The sequence below is a fragment of the Saccostrea echinata genome, unplaced genomic scaffold (genome assembly GCF_033153115.1).
Source record: "Saccostrea echinata isolate AGI-Se365-2 ecotype Australia unplaced genomic scaffold, CSIRO_AGI_Sech_v1 ptg000012l, whole genome shotgun sequence".
NCBI classification, from domain to species: domain Eukaryota; kingdom Metazoa; phylum Mollusca; class Bivalvia; order Ostreida; family Ostreidae; genus Saccostrea; species Saccostrea echinata.
The window spans coordinates 4,621,108-4,640,134 of NW_026889761.1; positions in this window are offsets into that span (position 1 = coordinate 4,621,108).

Consider the following 19,027-nt stretch of genomic DNA (forward strand, 5'->3'; position numbering starts at 1 on the left):
TTAAAAATGCGTATTCAGTCCTGACAAGAATGCTGATAATAAAATTAATAGTTCATTCTTATCAAATAAATAGTATAAACAACTTCATGTCATATACTCATATCAGTACTGTCACAACACAAAGCTTAAGAACGCACAGTCTGCTGTGTTCAGTGGTAAATAACCGGTATGGTGGGACTGAAAAAAGAGCAATGAAACTCTCAAGACGACTTGAATGATGAAAAGGAACAAAAACTAGAGGCAATGTTGGTTAAGTCCTAACATGTCTGTAATGATTTTGATATTTACTTACATTAAACAAATGGTATAAACAACTTTATGTCATTACTTATCTCAGTATATGACATGTATTTATACTCATTATGTTGTAATGGGCAGCTATATTCTGCTCTTTCTCAGAACATATCTATAAAAAAGGTTTGTCTTCTTATTATAAAAAATATATATACTTTTTCTAAATAAATAAAGCAAATATAAGCAGGGATCATAAATATTTTCCACAGAGATATCAAAAGTCGTGTTTTCATGTACCTGTACATAGTCTGTACGCAAGGTAGGCCGAGTGATGAAACAAAAGCTACTAATTTAAAAACCAGATAAAACGTTAATCCAATTTACTTTATCTCCAAACATATTAAATCAGATAATGATATAGAGATTGTTAATCCAGTACATTTTCGTACACAGGATTAAAAAAAAGGATTGTTAAGTGCTTGTAAATATTTTATTAATGATTGAACAAAATTATTTCAACAAAATTATATTTGTAATTAGGAATTTCCAAAATCATGGATTAAAGTTTTCTCATCAATCATACCTGTACCTAGGATTTTATATGTCAAAGTTTGAATCCAGCAGCCACCAGTCCTCAGCCAAAGATTCAATATGTCAAAGAGTAAATCAGAGTACTGAGAGTACTTATACTTGGTATCAGTGACAATGCAGTATTACTTCTTATTTCCTTCAGAATAACAAGAGCATACTTCACTTTTTTTCACGAAAGTTAATTAACATCTAAATTTGCCTCCTAATTAAATAAAATGAAATAGTTTCTCACAAGTTCTTTTGCAAATGACCTTTAATCTTCATACTTTAAACATTTTTTTCCCCCAACAATTAGTAATTTCCTTTAGGCCTCGAACCAATACATCTGCAACTTTCAAGTCCTGATCCCCTGTTTAGCATGTAAAATTTTCTTTCATTCACTTAAATGGACCAAGATTTAATCATTAAATGTGAATTTCACTCCATGTCGGTGTCCAATGAGAAAATTGATCTTTATATGTCTGCTATGTATGCTATAACATAGACCAGCAAGATTGTGTCAATATACAGATTATTATTATTATTATTATTATTATTATTTTGCATCGGATAGGTAACACATGAAACATATTCTGACTAGATGTGACAAATAATGGGTAAAAACCGAAAAGTTACCCATTTAATATTTAGTTCCTTTTCTCTTTAAATTAAAAGTTTTCATAGCCTTATTCCGTACTTATTGGTCGTAAGAGGCGTCGTAAAATATGGACAATACTTTGTCAAATTAACTATAATTTTCTATGATATTGCTTGGTCTGATGCAATATAAAAGCTTGTATTAATATTTGATAAATAAGTGGGAGATGAGTAAAAACATAAGTTACTGTTTGATGACGAGGGGGGAGTGGAGTATAAGTATTTGTCATTCTTTGGTGATAAATTGGAAGTAGAGAATAAGGATGGGTAACTTATATTTGATAATTTAGTGGAAGAGGAGTATAAGTATGTGTCACTGTTTGATGACTAGGTGGGAGGGGAGTATTAGTTTGTGTCACTGTATTACAAAGATGTGGGCATAGAGAAGGATACACAGTTCTATGATTAGGTGGGAAGTGAGAATAAGCATCAATCTCTGTTTGACAATAAGATAAGAGGAGTGTATGTAAACAGAAGTCAAGTTTGGGCGTAATTTAGTATGAGCATGTAGCCGCGTGTATTGAAATGCCAAACTGTCGAAGAAAAAGTCATATAATCTCAATCACAACAGTACTTCAATAAATTGAAAAATGTCGTTTTAATATCCAAGAACTGGTTTCTTTCTGGGAAAGTCGCAATAAATTGTCAATGTTATAAAAAAATTAAATAAGAAACGTGTGCAAGAAAAAGGTTATATCACTCGTAAATATGACATAACGTAAATTTACCATCTACATACTAGTGTTTATTTGTCACGGAGATAATAGTGAATCAGGTAAGCCAGGGGCGTCTTGTAAATATTTATTATTGAACAAAGTGAACAAGTTTTTTTAAATAAATTTATATATTTTATTAGAGTTTCTAAAAACCTAGAATAAAAAGTTTTCCATCAAACATGTTTGTACGTGGTGTTTTACATGTCATAAAATCAAAAGTTTGCAGCCACTAAAATACAGCCATTGAATCAATCAGAGTAACTCAGAGTACTGAGAATACTTATACTTAGTATCAGTTTACTCTTGTTTCCTTTAGAGTGACTTTGGGTATCACTCCAGCATCTTTATATTCTGTCTGTACATTAGCCACACCTTATTTTTTAGTTGTTAATTATATTTATACTCCAAAGCTTTTTATGCCATAGATAATGACCATGTAACCTAGCCTCCTTTTTGAATAAGATGATCTCTTTAGAAGTGATACTAACCTTAACCCGTTATGTATACCCTGACTAACAACATTAACAAATCTGACTTTATGCAATGGTCAAGATGTTTTGGACTCAAAATAACACTTCTGCAACTTTCAAGTCCTGGCCCCCTTTTAGCATGTAACATTTTCCTCCATTCATTTAAAATGGAGCAAGATTCACTCATTAAATATGATGTCCACTCCTCGTAGGTGTAAAATGATAAATTTGATCTTTATATGCTTGCTATATATGTATGCTGTAACATAGACCAACAAGATTGTGTCAATATACAAATTTATTGCTTTGCATCAGACATGTGTATGCAAGTTAGCAGCTATATCACCATGGTAATACATGAAACATATCTTGACTAGATGTGACAAATAATAGGCAAAAGCCGAAAACTCACCCATTCAAAATTTAGTTCCTTTTATCTTTAAATTCAAAATGTTCATAATAAATGCATTCATTGGTTAACGTAATGTTGAATATAACCCCCCCCCCTTCTTTGGGCTGTGCAAGTATACAGATGTTGAGAAGAAACACGGAATGGAATTCAGTGTTGGCGATAAAAAAAATGAAAACAATGGACACAAACAAAAAAGCATGTAAAATTATCAAAAGCCAATACAAGAAAATGAAGTACTGATGAGGCCATCTTTAAAACATTGTTTGTTTGCCCTCTCCCGAATCAGGGTCAAAAGATTGAGTCGGCAGGTAGGTCGAAAAAAGTTATTTTCAGAAGATTTCTAAATGACGGGATGAAAAATTCAGGAATATACAGAAAAAATATCGTATCTTGGAAGGTCTAAAAAAGTTTCGATTTGGCCATTTTTAGCCAGTAGGTCGGGGGAGGGAAAACAAACAATTTTTTTAAAGATGGCCTGACCAGAAATCACTGTTGTTAACTTAAGTGGGCAAAATACCTGCAAATGAATAGCTCAATCTATTCATATTGGCCTATTTAAATTTTATGAATGCTTGATTTGATAACAAATGAAGTCATAAGAGTACATTTCAATTTATTTTATCTTGATCAAAGGGCAGATTACTCTATCTGCAAAATACCATAAAATTAGAAGTCTTTAGTTAGCAGTGTATAGAGAGCTTTTAAACACAAGTAAATAACAATAGCATGCAAGAGTTTGTAAACCTGCCATAACATCGATTTATCGTTAAACAGAATTATAATCACATAAGTTATGAAAATGGCTACTGTAAAAGTTTTCATTCATCTACATACTAGTGTATATTTGTCAGGACAAGAATGGTGACTCAGGTCAGCCAGGGGACCTCTTGTAAATATTTCATTAATGACTGAACAAAGTGAGTAAGTTATTTCAACAAAATAATATTTGTTTTATAGAGTTTCCAAAACCAAGAATTACAGTTTTCCATCAAACATGCCTGTACCGTGTGTTTTATATGTTAAGTATGAATCCAGCAGATATTAGCTCTCAGCTAAAGATTCAATCAGTCAAAGAGTAAATCAGAGTACTGACAGTACTTATACTTTGTTTAAGCGACAATACAGTATTACTTCTTGTTTCCTGCAGAATAACACAAGTATACATCACTTTTTCATCAGAGTTAATAAACATCTAAATTTGCATCCTTTTTAAATGAAATTGCTTATCACAATTGCTACTGACCTTGAATCTTCATACACTAACAAAGCTATCAAATCTGCCTTTATACAATTGGTAATTTTCATTCATTAAATATGATGACGACCAATGAGAAAATTGATCTTTACATGCTTGTTATTCATGCTATAAAAAGATCAATAAGATTTTTCAATCTACAAATTTATTGCTTTGCATCAGATACATGTGTATGCAAGCTAGCAGCTATATCACCATGGTAATGCATGAAACATATCTTGACAAGATGTGACAAATGATGGACAAAAGCTGAAAAATCACCCCTTTAAAATTTAGTTCCTTTTCTTTGAATTCAAAATTTTCAACAGAAAACTGCCTTTTGTTTGTGTAGTGTTGAAGTAATTTATCTCATTTTTTTCCTTTAATTTGGTGTGCAAATTTACAAATGTTAAGTAGAGACACAAAATGGAATGTCAGTGTTCATTATAATAGAATGATAACAATGGAAATACTGAGAAAAAATAGTCAACAGAAAAGCAGGTGTAAAATTCAACAAAAGCCTGGGCAGGACTCCTAGCATGTCCACCCCTGGCGTAGCGGTCTATTTGTCACAACAAAAGCCATTCTCTCCCTCTCTGTGTGTGTGTAAATTAAAAAAGAAGAAGGGGCTTGATCGGGGGTAGGTGACTGACCATATGGAGAATCGGGTTTGTTCTGATTAGATGTGGATGACTGATATGAAGACTCTGAAGTATAAGGAGTTTTTTTTCACTCTCAGTGTCTACACTGTATGTGTTACGGGTCTCTGTGTGTTAAATGACACTGATTTCTTCGGAATAAAAAAAGTGAAGATAACAAACAGCGATCAATCTAAAACAAAATCAACAAACGATACAAGTTTGTAAACAGGGCATAAACACGGACCCCCGGAAATACCAGAGGTAGAATCAGGTGCCTAGGAGGAGAAAGCATCCCCATATTGATCAAGTAGATGGAACATTCCGTAGTCAAATTTAGTATAAAACAAAGGCCTAACAATTCGTATGAATCAAGTCAGCCAAAATACGACCCAATAAACAGTTTCTGCCACATACCTCAAATTAGAATTGTTATTGTTCATGTAACGGCTATTTTGTATTTCCTGATTTTTTCATTTTGTTTGACATATTTTGTACATTGCATAAGGACCCCCTCACGGGGGGAGCAGGTGCCCCAAATTGTAAGGTGGCCGGTAAGTTGAAGAACTTTTTATTATAGTTTGAGTGCTTCCAGACGCTGGGTCTCCTCCCCCATATGGAGTTCCTGGTCTCGGTTTTCTTCCTTCCTTCCCGTCGCTGGTGTTCCTCCTGCCTCTGTCGTGCCTCTGTTCGAAGTTGTACTGATTCTAGCTCAAGCGGGATCTCCAGTTCTCGTAATGTTTCTCTTTCCTGAAAAAATTATTTTTAGCATTTTTATGAATAAACTCAATACAATAGCCTCCAGGTTTAATGGGATGCTGGGGACTGATTTATATCTCCTGATAACCGATACTCATTCATCGATCGGTATTTCAATAAAGTCTATTCGTTGAGCATGTTTCATACAATATGAAACTGATGTAGTGTATCCAAATTTAATTTGTTCAAAATCAAATTAAATTCAATTTTTTTTTAAATATGTACTATTGTACCCGTGCATGCAAACATATTTCAGATCCTCAATTGAAAAGAAACAGCTGTTAAGTTTACTGCATATACTTGGAAAAAGGTGGTAATCGCAGTGCACGATCAGTCTCACATCCCGATTCCAAAGTTTGTAAAGTGTTGTAAGTGGAAGCATTATTGTCCAGACATCTGTATATCGAAACAAATATAGTATTTTTCATACCACTTCCGTATGTGACGGTAAATTATTTTAAAAATATTTCTCATCTCTTGTACATCGTGACAATCCTGTATGTGTCACTTTTGTCAACATATACACTATATCTATTCCATTTATGATATAATTGACTTCTATTCATTGTGATATCTCATTGATTTCGTGATTCTCATACAGGAACAAACTCCTTAACAAATGGCTAAAGTAATTTTCCTTGCAAAAGATATACTGTCAACATTAATTTGACTTGACAGAGATATATTATTTATTTCATTTTTCCCTCCTCTTTTCCTTTCTTCTTTGTTTAAATTATCAAATCTCGAATCTAAACAATGATACATAAGTTCGCGAAAAGAACTGCCATGAAGTCAGAGAACTCAGAGTATATATTGTAATTTTAAGACAAAACTTTAAGAGACATAAATTTAACTGATGCCATGTGAATTAAATGGAATATACTGCAAAATATTCTATATTGATATTGTTTAACAAGGGCATCATCACACTGAGTCAACTTGCTCAATCACAATTTTAGTATTAGAATATTTTATAAAAGTTTCTGATATAAACATTTTAACCTTTCTTATCATTTATCATTGAATGAATTTAAAAAAGAGAGATATGATAATCTACAAAATTTTAACTGATTTCTCTTACACACTAAATGATATTGGGTTGCTGGAGGAACTGTTAGGTATAAAGCCTTTCATTATGTTGATAGGATGAGCGCTTATCTCATTAGATTACATTATCCAATTAGACAGAAACCATCACAAGTAAATTACTTAAAGCTTTCAATCAATTTTAAGAATCCTGAAATAAACAAGTACAATGGATTTCTTACGTCACAAACGAAACAGAGATATATGTACAAATATTAAAAGCAATAATTTATATTGAAAACATTTATAATATATCGGTTCAAAATATTGCTACTTGTATAAAAACAATTTTTCGGTCACCCGTAAACACACAGACACAGTCACATGCAGGAGAGAGAGAGAGAGAGAGAGAGAGAGAGAGAGAGAGAGAGAGAGAGAGAGATGTTTTCTCTTTTCAATGAAAAGAGTTGAAGTTCTCAGTGTTATTTTCGAGAATACTAGTATAAGTTTATATTATAGATAAAGAAACTCAACGCCTTTGTCTTTTCTTTTTCAATTACATCATATATAAACGTCATATACCTGGGTTTGAAAAGATGCATTTCAGACGTCAGGTTTATCAATTTCATAGTTAACATTCTTGAGTTAATGTTTATGGAGATAGTTATTGTAAAAAATTAAAATAATCTACAGATTTTCCGACTTAGAAAGAGGGTGTTGCAGAAACTCGTGAGTATTCCCTAAATCGAGAAGGATATTTAAATACCATGAAGAGTTATCTCTAAATAAAGATATGCTATGTAGATGACTTTATTTATACGACGGGTATGTCGAGCTTGTTATAACAAAACATTCAACATTACGTTTATTTCATGCATAGTTTTTTCCTAACATAGACTGGCGACTTGTAAGTAAACTTTTTTTCATATCTATGGTCACTGTCGCCAATTTGCACGAGAAAAGTTAAAACGATAAAAAGCACAATTAATGGCAAGTGCACCTCGCACATCATTTTGAAAGATGTACTGTAGACAGCGTGCGTTAATATTTTTCAACATATAAAAATGTGTCCAATAATCACGCTGTTGATGCAACATCCAAGAAATTCAATTGAGTCATTTCAATTGTAGTTGTTTCAAATCAAATCTGAGCAACTAATTAACAAAACAAAAATGCGTATGAAAAAATTAAATTATTTAAAATGATAGTACTTTATTTTTTAAGACATCGCCACTAAATAATAACATAAGATATATGTCTTGTTACTTTTAGATCACAATATCAAGAAAAACAATTTAAATCTGCATGCATTTAAAATATTACACGTTAATTTTCTTACATTCTCTCCCTCTCTCTTTCTCTCTCAAGAGAGATGTTACATTGTACTTCCATTATATAAGAATATATATATATATATATATATATATATATATATATATATATATATATATATATATATATATATATATATATATATATATATACACACACACACCAGCCGTTCCAGGATTCGAACCCATTCTCAGATAAAATAATCTTTGCAAAGAGTCCACACGCTTAACCACTAGACCAGCCCCGACAGTGTAGTATTATGTGCTATTTTATGTGCACATTTTGCATTTCGGATGGATAATAATCTTTATTCGATTTTTGTGATTTTCAAAAATATTCCTCTTTGAAACAAAAATCGGAAATGGCAGTTTTGAAGAAAAATCCTGTCTCTTTATGGGTATATCAAATTCATTCTGTTTCAAGGAGGCAATTTTTCAGAACAATGGGGATTCCCTATTTGAAAAACAGAAAACTTGACTTATTTTGCTATGTGACTAATTTACACTTCATTTAATGGCAAATTGGAAGTCGAAGTGCAGTTTCTAAATATTGTTTTACATTGTGCAGTACATGTATATACCGTTGTATCTGAAAAAAATTAAGACCGCTTTCTGTTACTTAAAATTTTTCTTTTAAACTGCTACAACTTTAGGGAAAATAACAAAAGAACTGCAACACCCTCTTTTTACCTATCAAAGATTAACGAATTCACAGTACAAGTACGAATTGTTCATCAACTGTACTATGCAAGAAAATTGTTGAAAAGCATATTGGATAGTCGTTGCAGTATTTGTTTCTGTTAGGCGCCTAAGTAGTTATGTAGTTTCATTCCGACTGATATTGTTGTTTTTTAAAACATTAATTTGTTAACAATACTAACAAATTAGTGCCCAGTTCAACTCTATAAAAATGCTTCAATTATTTGCTTTGAAAAGAAAGTTTTACATGGGCGGACCCAGATTCCGTCTCCAAAGGTTGAGTGAAGAAAGAGTGAAGAAAGGGGGCTGGGAGAGTATGACCATTAAAAATACGGATTTTATCTGACTTGATCTGTATGACAAGAGTAAACCTTTTGATTATTTCAATGTTGTGATGCAAATCTACAATTATTGTGGGAAAAGTTTTATAAAATTCAGGGGACTTTGGTGCTTCAACTATAGTCTCAACTCAGACATAAACATGACGTTTCTCAAGTCCTCAGTGATTGGTTCATTTTGTAAGAGGCTGCGAAGTCGGAAAAATATAAATCATTGAAAGATGTGTTTGTGATTATTATTCACATATTCGGGACTGGAATGAAATTTAAAAAAACAGGCATTTTATCTAAGAAATAATTATAATCTATAAAGTTGTATTCAATTTATCTTAATACATTAATTTCATTACCCCAATCCTTTAAAAATGAGTCTTTGAACACAATAAAAATATTCAGTCAGTAATTTTTGTATTACGGACATTTGGTTTATAATACGGGGGGGGGGGGGGGGGGATCTCACATCGCAACTCTTCCTGTATAACTTAATAAAATATCCCATTGTACACCTCCTATTCAATGTTCTGTTTGGGCATAGCAAAAAGTGAACTTTCCTTGCCATTATAATCATGATGGAGCTGGTTGATTGATTGTATGTTGTTTAACGTCCCTCTCGAGAATATTTCACTCATATGGAGACGCTGGGAAATGTATCGTTTTTTTAGCTTGGTGCTCACAGTACCTCTAGTTTTAACCTATTTCAAATTATTTTATCAGAAAAATAAATATGAAGCATTAAAAGAAACTGTAATGTTAATAAGACGTATATATGATACGCCAAGTTAAAATAAAATCAGCTAAAGGTTGTAAATAAGGTTTTCAATTGTAAACTTCTGAAATTGGCCTTTTATAGCAAAATGTCTTGCTTGTGTAATGTATTTTGTGGGTTCGACCACAGATGAAGTATAGATAAAGAATTTTGCTTTACGTTACTTGACGTATTCAGCTGATTGGATTCACTATAATAACTAACACAATCAATAATAATCAACAACACTATGATTTAAACTGATTCTCTATATTATCATAATTTTCCTTAACTTGTTATCTCCTAGTCTACGTACTAATCCCCTGGTCTGACACTATGTTTGAGCACTAGCTCCCAGACCTATAGTTTAGAACACCGGGATTCAAACACCCGTTTATAATATAGTAATTTACTCTGATTTAGTAACCTGTAAGGATTCATGTAGCTCAAATGGTCCGTCTGCAGCAGTTTGAGACACCGCAAATGAGCTAACACAAATACCTTACCTTGTCCGTGACACGTCCTTCTTCTTCTACGGCTTCTCAATAACTGAACACCGAGACTTGAATGAGCCCGCTTATATACTTTATCAAGATCTGCTGAGTCAGATCTTGTTCTTCTAAACGTTTGAAACAATGCCTGGACATAGGAGATAACTTCTGATCGCTAAGACTAAATTTAACCCTGATTATATAATTATTAACTCGATCAAAGGAATTTCACTACAATTACCCATGCCTCCGAGACATATGCGTCCCGCATATAGATAAATAAGATTTCTAATCATAAACTTTTTTTTTTCTTTATTTAATTATTTGGTTACACAGATAACAGGTTACAGTCATAATAAACGCACCAAAACTTTTATATACATGTATTCTCATTATGTTTATAAGTTTTCTAAAAAGTGCTATTTGCCACTTTCTTACTTCTTTTTTTTTCCGCCTAAGTCGTCGATCACTCATAAAAGAACTCCTCTTCTTCGATGATCTCCTCGACTTTCTTGTCATCCTTCACGTAGCTAGATGTTGTCTTGTGAAACTTCCTTTTCTTCACAAGGTTTCGTGACTTTTCTTCAAAGTCAGTTTGTGTGCTTTTTGAGAGGTATGACTTAAACCTGAATCGGTCCAATGACATGCCCTTTTCAGGCATGTGGTCAGATGTCTTTCTCTTCGGAGCGAATACAGGTAATGGGGCTGTGGCTTTCCTTACTGTTCTACCTTCCTCCAAAACACTGCTATTGTTTTCTTCCCCACTTTTCTTGTTTGTCTGGTCAACCTGTGATACAGGATTCTGTCCACTTTCTCCTGATGAGTTTTCCTGTCCCTTTTCTTCCTCTTCACCACTGTCGCTACTACTATCGTCAGAGCTATCATTGGAGATCTCTCCGATCAAATCGCCAGGATCTTGTTCTAACCACTCTTTGTCTGCTTCACTTTCCTTCTCAAACGGAACTTCATCTGTATTATGAAACTTTCTCTCATGACGTTGTAGGTAAGAGCTCTTCTTAAAGAGTTTGCCACAGGTCTTACATGGAAACTTTCCTCCATTGCATCTCACCAGATGTTCCCGCCATCTATTATCCAGAACTTCACCAGCACACAAGGGACACTTGCTGCTTGACTTGGCTTTCGTGAACTTGGTATTCGGCATTTTCTACAAAATAAAAAAAAACATCTTGGCTTATTTTCATTAAGAATATACATTTTCAAATAAACTTATATTTTAACTAAGATCTGTCTCATACTCTTGCAACCATTTTGGTTGTTTTCTAATGCGTTTTTGTCTGGCATCTGGATTTAACTCTTCCACAACATCTATTTCATGATGTTCAACTAGATTTGTATCTTCTGATTCTATATCATTTGATTCAGACTCATCTTCAATTATTGCATCTTCAAAGCTAAGAGTTTGAGACCTCTTTTTCCGCATTCTGTCGCAGTGGATTATTTGTTTTTCTCCTTTTCTGCCACATGAAACTGCATATAGCACATCAGACCTTTGCTCCAGCACTTCATATGGTCCGCGCCAAAACGAAGTAAGTTTTGGAGAACAGCCAATCTTTTTCTGAGGAAAGAATACAAAAACTTTATCTCCAGGCTTAAACTTCTCCCATGACAATTTCATATCATGGTACCTTTTCTGTCTGTTCATCGCAGTTTCTAAATTCTCCCGCACGAAACTGTGTGCTCTTTCTAATTTCTCTCGAAGAGTCCAAGCCCAATGGTTAGGACTTTCCTCTTTCATAGTCTCAGGCATCTCATACATCAAGTCTACTGGAAGTGATGTTTCCCTACCGAGCATAAGCATGTTGGGTGTGAACCCCGTGGACTTATGTTCGGCAGATCGGTATGCCATCATGACATAGGGAATATGCGTGTCCCAATCTCTTTGATTTTCTTGCACGTATGCACTTAGCATGGCGGTCAGGGTTCGATTGAACCTCTCTACCATCCCATCAGACTGTGGATGGTAGGGAGTGGTTCTTGTCTTTTGAATGTTCAGAAGCCTACACATCTCTGTAAAGAGCTCACTTTCGTATTGTCTACCCTGATCCGAATGAATTATTCTGGGTGTCCCGAATCTTGTAATTACTTCTTCTACGATCAATTTTGCTACAGTTTTAGCCTCCATGTTAGGCATTGGGAACGCCTCTGTCCATTTTGAGAAGTAATCAGAAATTACCAAAATATATCTGTTCCCATTCTCTGTCATGGGCAACTCACCAAGAATATCAGTTGCTATGCGGTCCATAGGCATGCCAGAGGGTACAATTTCCATCGGTGACACCTTTTTCTTGTTAGGATTTTTCCGCATTGTACAAGCATCACAGCCTGTAACATATTGCCTTACATCTTGTTGCAAGCCCGGCCAATAATATCTTTGGCGAACTCGAGCTAACGTTTTGTGAACTCCTAGGTGTCCAGACGTTCTATCATCATGGCAATGTCTTAGAATATTACGCCTCTCAAATAGAGGTATAACTTGTTGTAGCATATCTTCATTTGTTTCCAACACCGTCCAGCGCCTACAAAGTATACCGTTAATTAGAGTTAGTCTGTGCCACTGGCTCCAAAGTGATCGAAGAAAGTAACCTTTACTTCTTATGTCTTCAAACACAGGTCTTTTGTTGTTCTCAAGCCAGGCCTTGACAATAGAGATATCCTTGTCCTGTTCTTGTATTTCCAACAAGGTCATACTACTAGTGTCTTTTTCCTCAAACACAGATCGAAGTTGGGCTCCAGTTTTGGTTTTTGCCATCTTGCTTGAACAAGAATCGTTACCACACTGTTTACATGGTATTCTACTTAATGCATCGGCGTTTTTATGTAATCTTCCTGGCCTATGTTGTACTTCAATCTCATATGTAGATAGCGTTTCTATCCACCTTGCTAGCTGACGTTCTGCATCTTTCTTGTTCAAAAGCCATCTTAATGAGCTATGATCTGTTCTGACAAGAAAGGGCTTCCCGTACAGATAATGTCTGAAGTACTTGACAAAGTTCACTATGGCCAAGAGCTCTTTACGTGTCACACAATATTTACGTTCAGCCTTTGTCAAGCATCGACTTGCATAGCTTATAACCCTCTCTTCTCCGTCCTGTACTTGGGACAAAATAGCTCCGACAGCCACATCACTGGCATCTGTATCAAGTATAAATGGTTTGGAAAAATCAGGATGTGAAAGCATGGGTGCTTTTATTAGTTTTTCACGCAATATCTCAAACGCTTCCTGACATTCCTCAGACCATAAAAATCCTTTGCCTTTCTGTGTCAGCACATGGAGAGGTTTAGCTAATACAGCAAAATTTGGCACAAACTTCCTGTAGTAACTACAGAATCCAAGAAAAGATCTCAATTCAGTCACATTGTTCGGACGAGGCCATTTCCGAATGACTTCTGTCTTTTTCGGGTCAGTTGATATTCCTTGCTCAGACACTACATGTCCGAGGTATTCAACCTTTCGCGCAAACAATGTGCATTTCTTAGCCTTGAGCTTTAGACCTGCAGCTGCGAGCTTCTCGAACACCTTTGACAAATTCCTGTTCATTTCTTCAAAAGTCTTAGCATATACTATTATATCGTCAAGGTAAATTAGACATATGTCCCACTGCAAACCTCTTAGTGTGGTCTCCATCAACCTCTCAAACGTGGCAGGAGCGTTACATAACCCAAATGGCATCACGTTAAAATGATATAGGCCATTACGAGTTACGAACGCTGTTTTGGGCTTATCCTTCGGGTCCATTTCAATCTGCCAATACCCAGAGTGTAGGTCGAGAGTTGAAAACCATTTGCACCCTGCAAGTTGGTCTAGGGTTTCATCGATGCGTGGTATTGGGTAAGCATCTTTTTCCGTGAGAGCGTTTAGTCGTCGGTAGTCCACACAGAACCTAGTGGAACCATCCTTCTTCTTGACTAAAACAACCCTAGAGGCCCAAGGACTGTTGGAAGGCTCTATGACATTATTTTCCAACATATCTTGTACATGTTTGCCTACTTCAGCATTCATGTGCTCAGGCAGTCTTCTTGGCACTTCTTTGATAGGTCTATTGTCACCTGTATTAATAGTATGTTTTGTCAGACCTGTCCTTCCTACATTTTTGTCAGACTTGGTAAATAAATGGGCATACTTTATCAACAATGACTTTACAACTTTTGCTTGTTTCTTACTCAGGTTTGAGCTTGTCTTGGTGAATAATGATTTTAGATGTTCAGACAAATTATCAGAGGATTCCGATTCTCCTAATTTGCCCTCAATTACATCCTCTATAGGCGAAAGCTCTCCAACCGTCGTTCCTGAATGTATTATAACATTACTTTCTGATGGGTTAAACAGCCTTACTGGGACGTTTGAACCTCCTTTCACCAAAGTTCGTCCGACCAGTCCTCTGTCAGAATTAAGAAAAGTTGTTGATGGTTCAACTACCCCAACGTCTAAATTAAACTCCTCATTGTCTGGCACAATTACTTTTCCTATTGTCACCACTTCTGTTTTCGATGGCAATGTCATTGTTCCTGAGGCTACTATCCTAAAGCATCCAATTTTTCCTTCAAACTCTAAAGAGTGGAACTCGTCCCCAAGTTTCAGACTTTTATTGCATAAATCTATAACACCTCTATTGGTTTTCAAGCAGTCTAAACCTAAAACAGCATCAATAGTCATGTCGGCCACTACTACTGTTTGAAATATGACTTTCCTGCCGAATTTAAGTCACACAACGGCTTTTCCATGTACATTAAGGGGAGTGCCTGAAGCTGATAAAATCTTCTGACACGTCTCATTCAGTTTCACGTCATGCTCCAAGCAGATTGCATCGAACACCTTTCGTGAAATAAATGTTACTGTGGCACCAGTGTCAACTAATATCATGGCAGACACATCATTGATGGTTCCACGAATGTACATGCCTGGTTCATTAGACTTTTTGTGGATTCCAATGGAACCCTTAAGTTTCTCTTCTGACTTTCCTTCATTTTCGGTAGCCATTTTGAATTGTCCAGACTTCTCTTTACCGGTCTCTGTATTTTTGACAGCTTTTCTTTTGCCAACAGAGTCAAATGGTAGTGGCTTAGCATAAATCTCACTTTTATTTGGACTTTTGGATCTACAATCCTTTTTGAAGTGTCCAGGCTTCCCGCACTTGAAACACTTTTTGGAAGTACCTGTTGTCTGCTTCTTCTCGTCAAACCTCCAAGACGTGTTGTAAGTTTGGTTAGTACGGGACCTCTGTTGCTTAGTTTTCATCTTATTCACATCTGTCTGTAGGTTCAACAGCATTTCCTTGATAGACTTTATAGAGTCTTCTAGACTACCTCTGTTAGTCTCATGACGAGTATCATCGCCTCCTGCTTCTCGAACAAAACCACTGTCTTCATTTCTTCTGCGTTCTGCCCCAACGAATGCATTGAGCTCAACCGCGTGTCGAATGGCATCATTTAGATTCTGGGGTCGTGACTGTTTAATTTTCAAACGCATATCAAAACTTACAAGAGCGTCGATAAAATACTCTTTCGCCAATGTTTCACACACATCTCCTGGAGCTGTTGGATATGCCAGGCGAGTGAGTCGTCTTATATCTTGGCCTAGCTGCGGTATTGTTTCTGACGCTTTTTGTCGTCTCTCCCTAAGTTGCGCCCTATACAGTTCCGTCTGATTAGCTGGAGAAAAACGTTCTTCCAGGGACTTGGACAACTCTTTAAAATCCATTTGCAGATATTCTGGTAAGTTTCCAAGCACACCTTGGGCTAGACCTCTTAAGGACACGGCCAGATACATCCCCTTCTCTTCTTCAGACCAGTGGTTCAAGCAAGCGCATGCATTGAAATGCGACTTATAGTCTAACCACGACGACGATCCATCATAAGTTGCGGGTTTCAGCTTACTGGACTTTTGGTCTTTTCCCACGCGGTCCCGAACATCATGTGCTTCAAATCTATTGTCTCTAAACCTGCGTGTTGTAACATTGCTTGGAACATTTCTAGGTGTTTCAAAATATAGCGCATGGTCTGAAGCTGGTCTACGTGTTCTATCACTGATGTAGTCAAAATCAGTTTCAGCCTCGGCCTCAAGCTTTACTTTAGGTTTAGCTCCTCCAAACTCTTGTCTTGGTTCAGAACTCACTTGTTCCGAGGCACCAATGCCAGAATCTCTATTTGTTATTGGTGTTGAGGCTTTCTGTCTCTCTTTTTCTCTCAAACGCATACTCTCATTTGAGAACTCTTTAATTTTCTCTTCAAGATAACTTATCTCTTTGTCAACGTCATCCATGGTTTAAGACCTAAAACTAATGTTTCTGAGACAAAGTTCTTTAACAAATAATTGTTCTTAATATAAAAATCACAAGTGGGTTTATCCCACCGCTGCCACCAAAAATTTGTAATGTATTTTGTGGGTTCGACCACAGATGAAGTATAGATAAAGAATTTTGCTTTACGTTACTTGACGTATTCAGCTGATTGGATTCACTATAATAACTAACACAATCAATAATAATCAACAACACTATGATTTAAACTGATTCTCTATATTATCATAATTTTCCTTAACTTGTTATCTCCTAGTCTACGTACTAATCCCCTGGTCTGACACTATGTTTGAGCACTAGCTCCCAGACCTATAGTTTAGAACACCGGGATTCAAACACCCGTTTATAATATAGTAATTTACTCTGATTTAGTAACCTGTAAGGATTCATGTAGCTCAAATGGTCCGTCTGCAGCAGTTTGAGACACCGCAAATGAGCTAACACAAATACCTTACCTTGTCCGTGACACGTCCTTCTTCTTCTACGGCTTCTCAATAACTGAACACCGAGACTTGAATGAGCCCGCTTATATACTTTATCAAGATCTGCTGAGTCAGATCTTGTTCTTCTAAACGTTTGAAACAATGCCTGGACATAGGAGATAACTTCTGATCGCTAAGACTAAATTTAACCCTGATTATATAATTATTAACTCAATCAAAGGAATTTCACTACACTTGTATGCATGAAATATATGGAGATAACGAACAGTATTCAAGCTCAAAAGTCCATTATACAATACAAAATAGGAGCAGAGCAAACACGGACCTCCAAACATCAGAGGTGGGATCAGGTGCCATGGAGGAGTGAGCATCCCCTGCCGACCGGTCACACCCGCCGTGTGCTCCACGTCATGATCGGGAAATAACGGAAAAATCCGTCGACAATACAGTGTGTAAATAATGGCCTAACAATTAGTATGAAAAACGTCAGTCAGCATTTGACTCAATGATAAATTGTATTTGCTGACAAGGTCATTGTATCGACCATAGAACTTACGAAATGATGACTTTAAACGAGACAGCATTATGTTTTAGAAAGCTGTCATAATTCATTTTAGCAAAATAACTTCATTAGCATATTCCTGCTAAATGATTTTTACACAAAATATTTCTCAATTTATATCTATAGTTTTTCTTAGCCTTATAACCTTAGTACGTTTGAAGAATTATAATTAATAACGAATATTGTATTACATGTTAAATCTGAATGGAATTTTCTCTCAAGAGGCAAATGTATCCAGCATTGTCAGTAAAAACTTGACAAAAAATTATATTTTGTGCCTTCAATCTTCGTTATATATGTTTCAGGATATAACACTGTGTAAACCTTGCTTTATGGACTTTTTATAACAGTTATTTGATCTGAATTAATTTTCATCCCATGTCTAATAATGTAGAAAATGATCCATGTATTAAAATCTTCACTTCTTCAGCTTAAATTTGATAGCCTATATTTAAGCATTGAATCATTATTTTTTGAAAGATGTATAGTCTCATAACTGCAACGGTGTGTGCAAACAAATTGAGTTAGCGTGAATTTTGATTTTCGCTAATAACGTTGCACTTGCACTTGCAAACGTTTGTGACGTCAAAATAAAACGCATACTTTAACCTTTTGACCCCCTGTCCGTGTTATGGTGTTTTGATGTTTTGAATGCCGTAGCTTTCCACACACTTTATAAGAACTATACTTGTGGAATGTAGATATTGCTTAAGAATCAATTTCAATTGATATTGTATTGATAATCAGAATTAGAATTATGAACACATCTGTTATACAAAATCCTGCAGACAAATGACTGTAAAATCTTTGAATTCATGGAAGAAGCAATTATTGTAGATTTCTTAAAGTGTACAAGTTCTTGGAGATGTCACTCGCGAGAAATTGTTCAAATGAACGGTGAAATATTCTATGCGAGGTAATAAATTATTGAGAATTTCATTCCATGATAAGGAGTGTCCATTTAATTCAGGAAACCCCTACCCATGCACCAATCATTACGATTTCGCAGTCTTAATACATAAAAACTAATAATGAAACCTTAATAAGGAACTCTCAGATTTTTAATCAAAATACTTGTAGATTAATTTTACATATTTTTTTGACCATGGGTTTCAGTAGATATTCCAATGAACTTTAGTTTTTCAATAGACATTTAAAGCATTGGTTTTCAATAGAAATGCCATAAAGCATTATCAGTAGACATTAGATATTTATTTTCATTAGACAGGAACTCTTTGATCAAAATGACTGATCGTTGTCTTCAAATGTTAAATGGTCTCTAAATAGGAAACCTGAGAAGCACATTAAAGAATCAAAATTTTCTGAGTATAAAGCAAAAATAATGAAAATTCTATAAATAGTACGCTTTAATGTTGATCATAGAT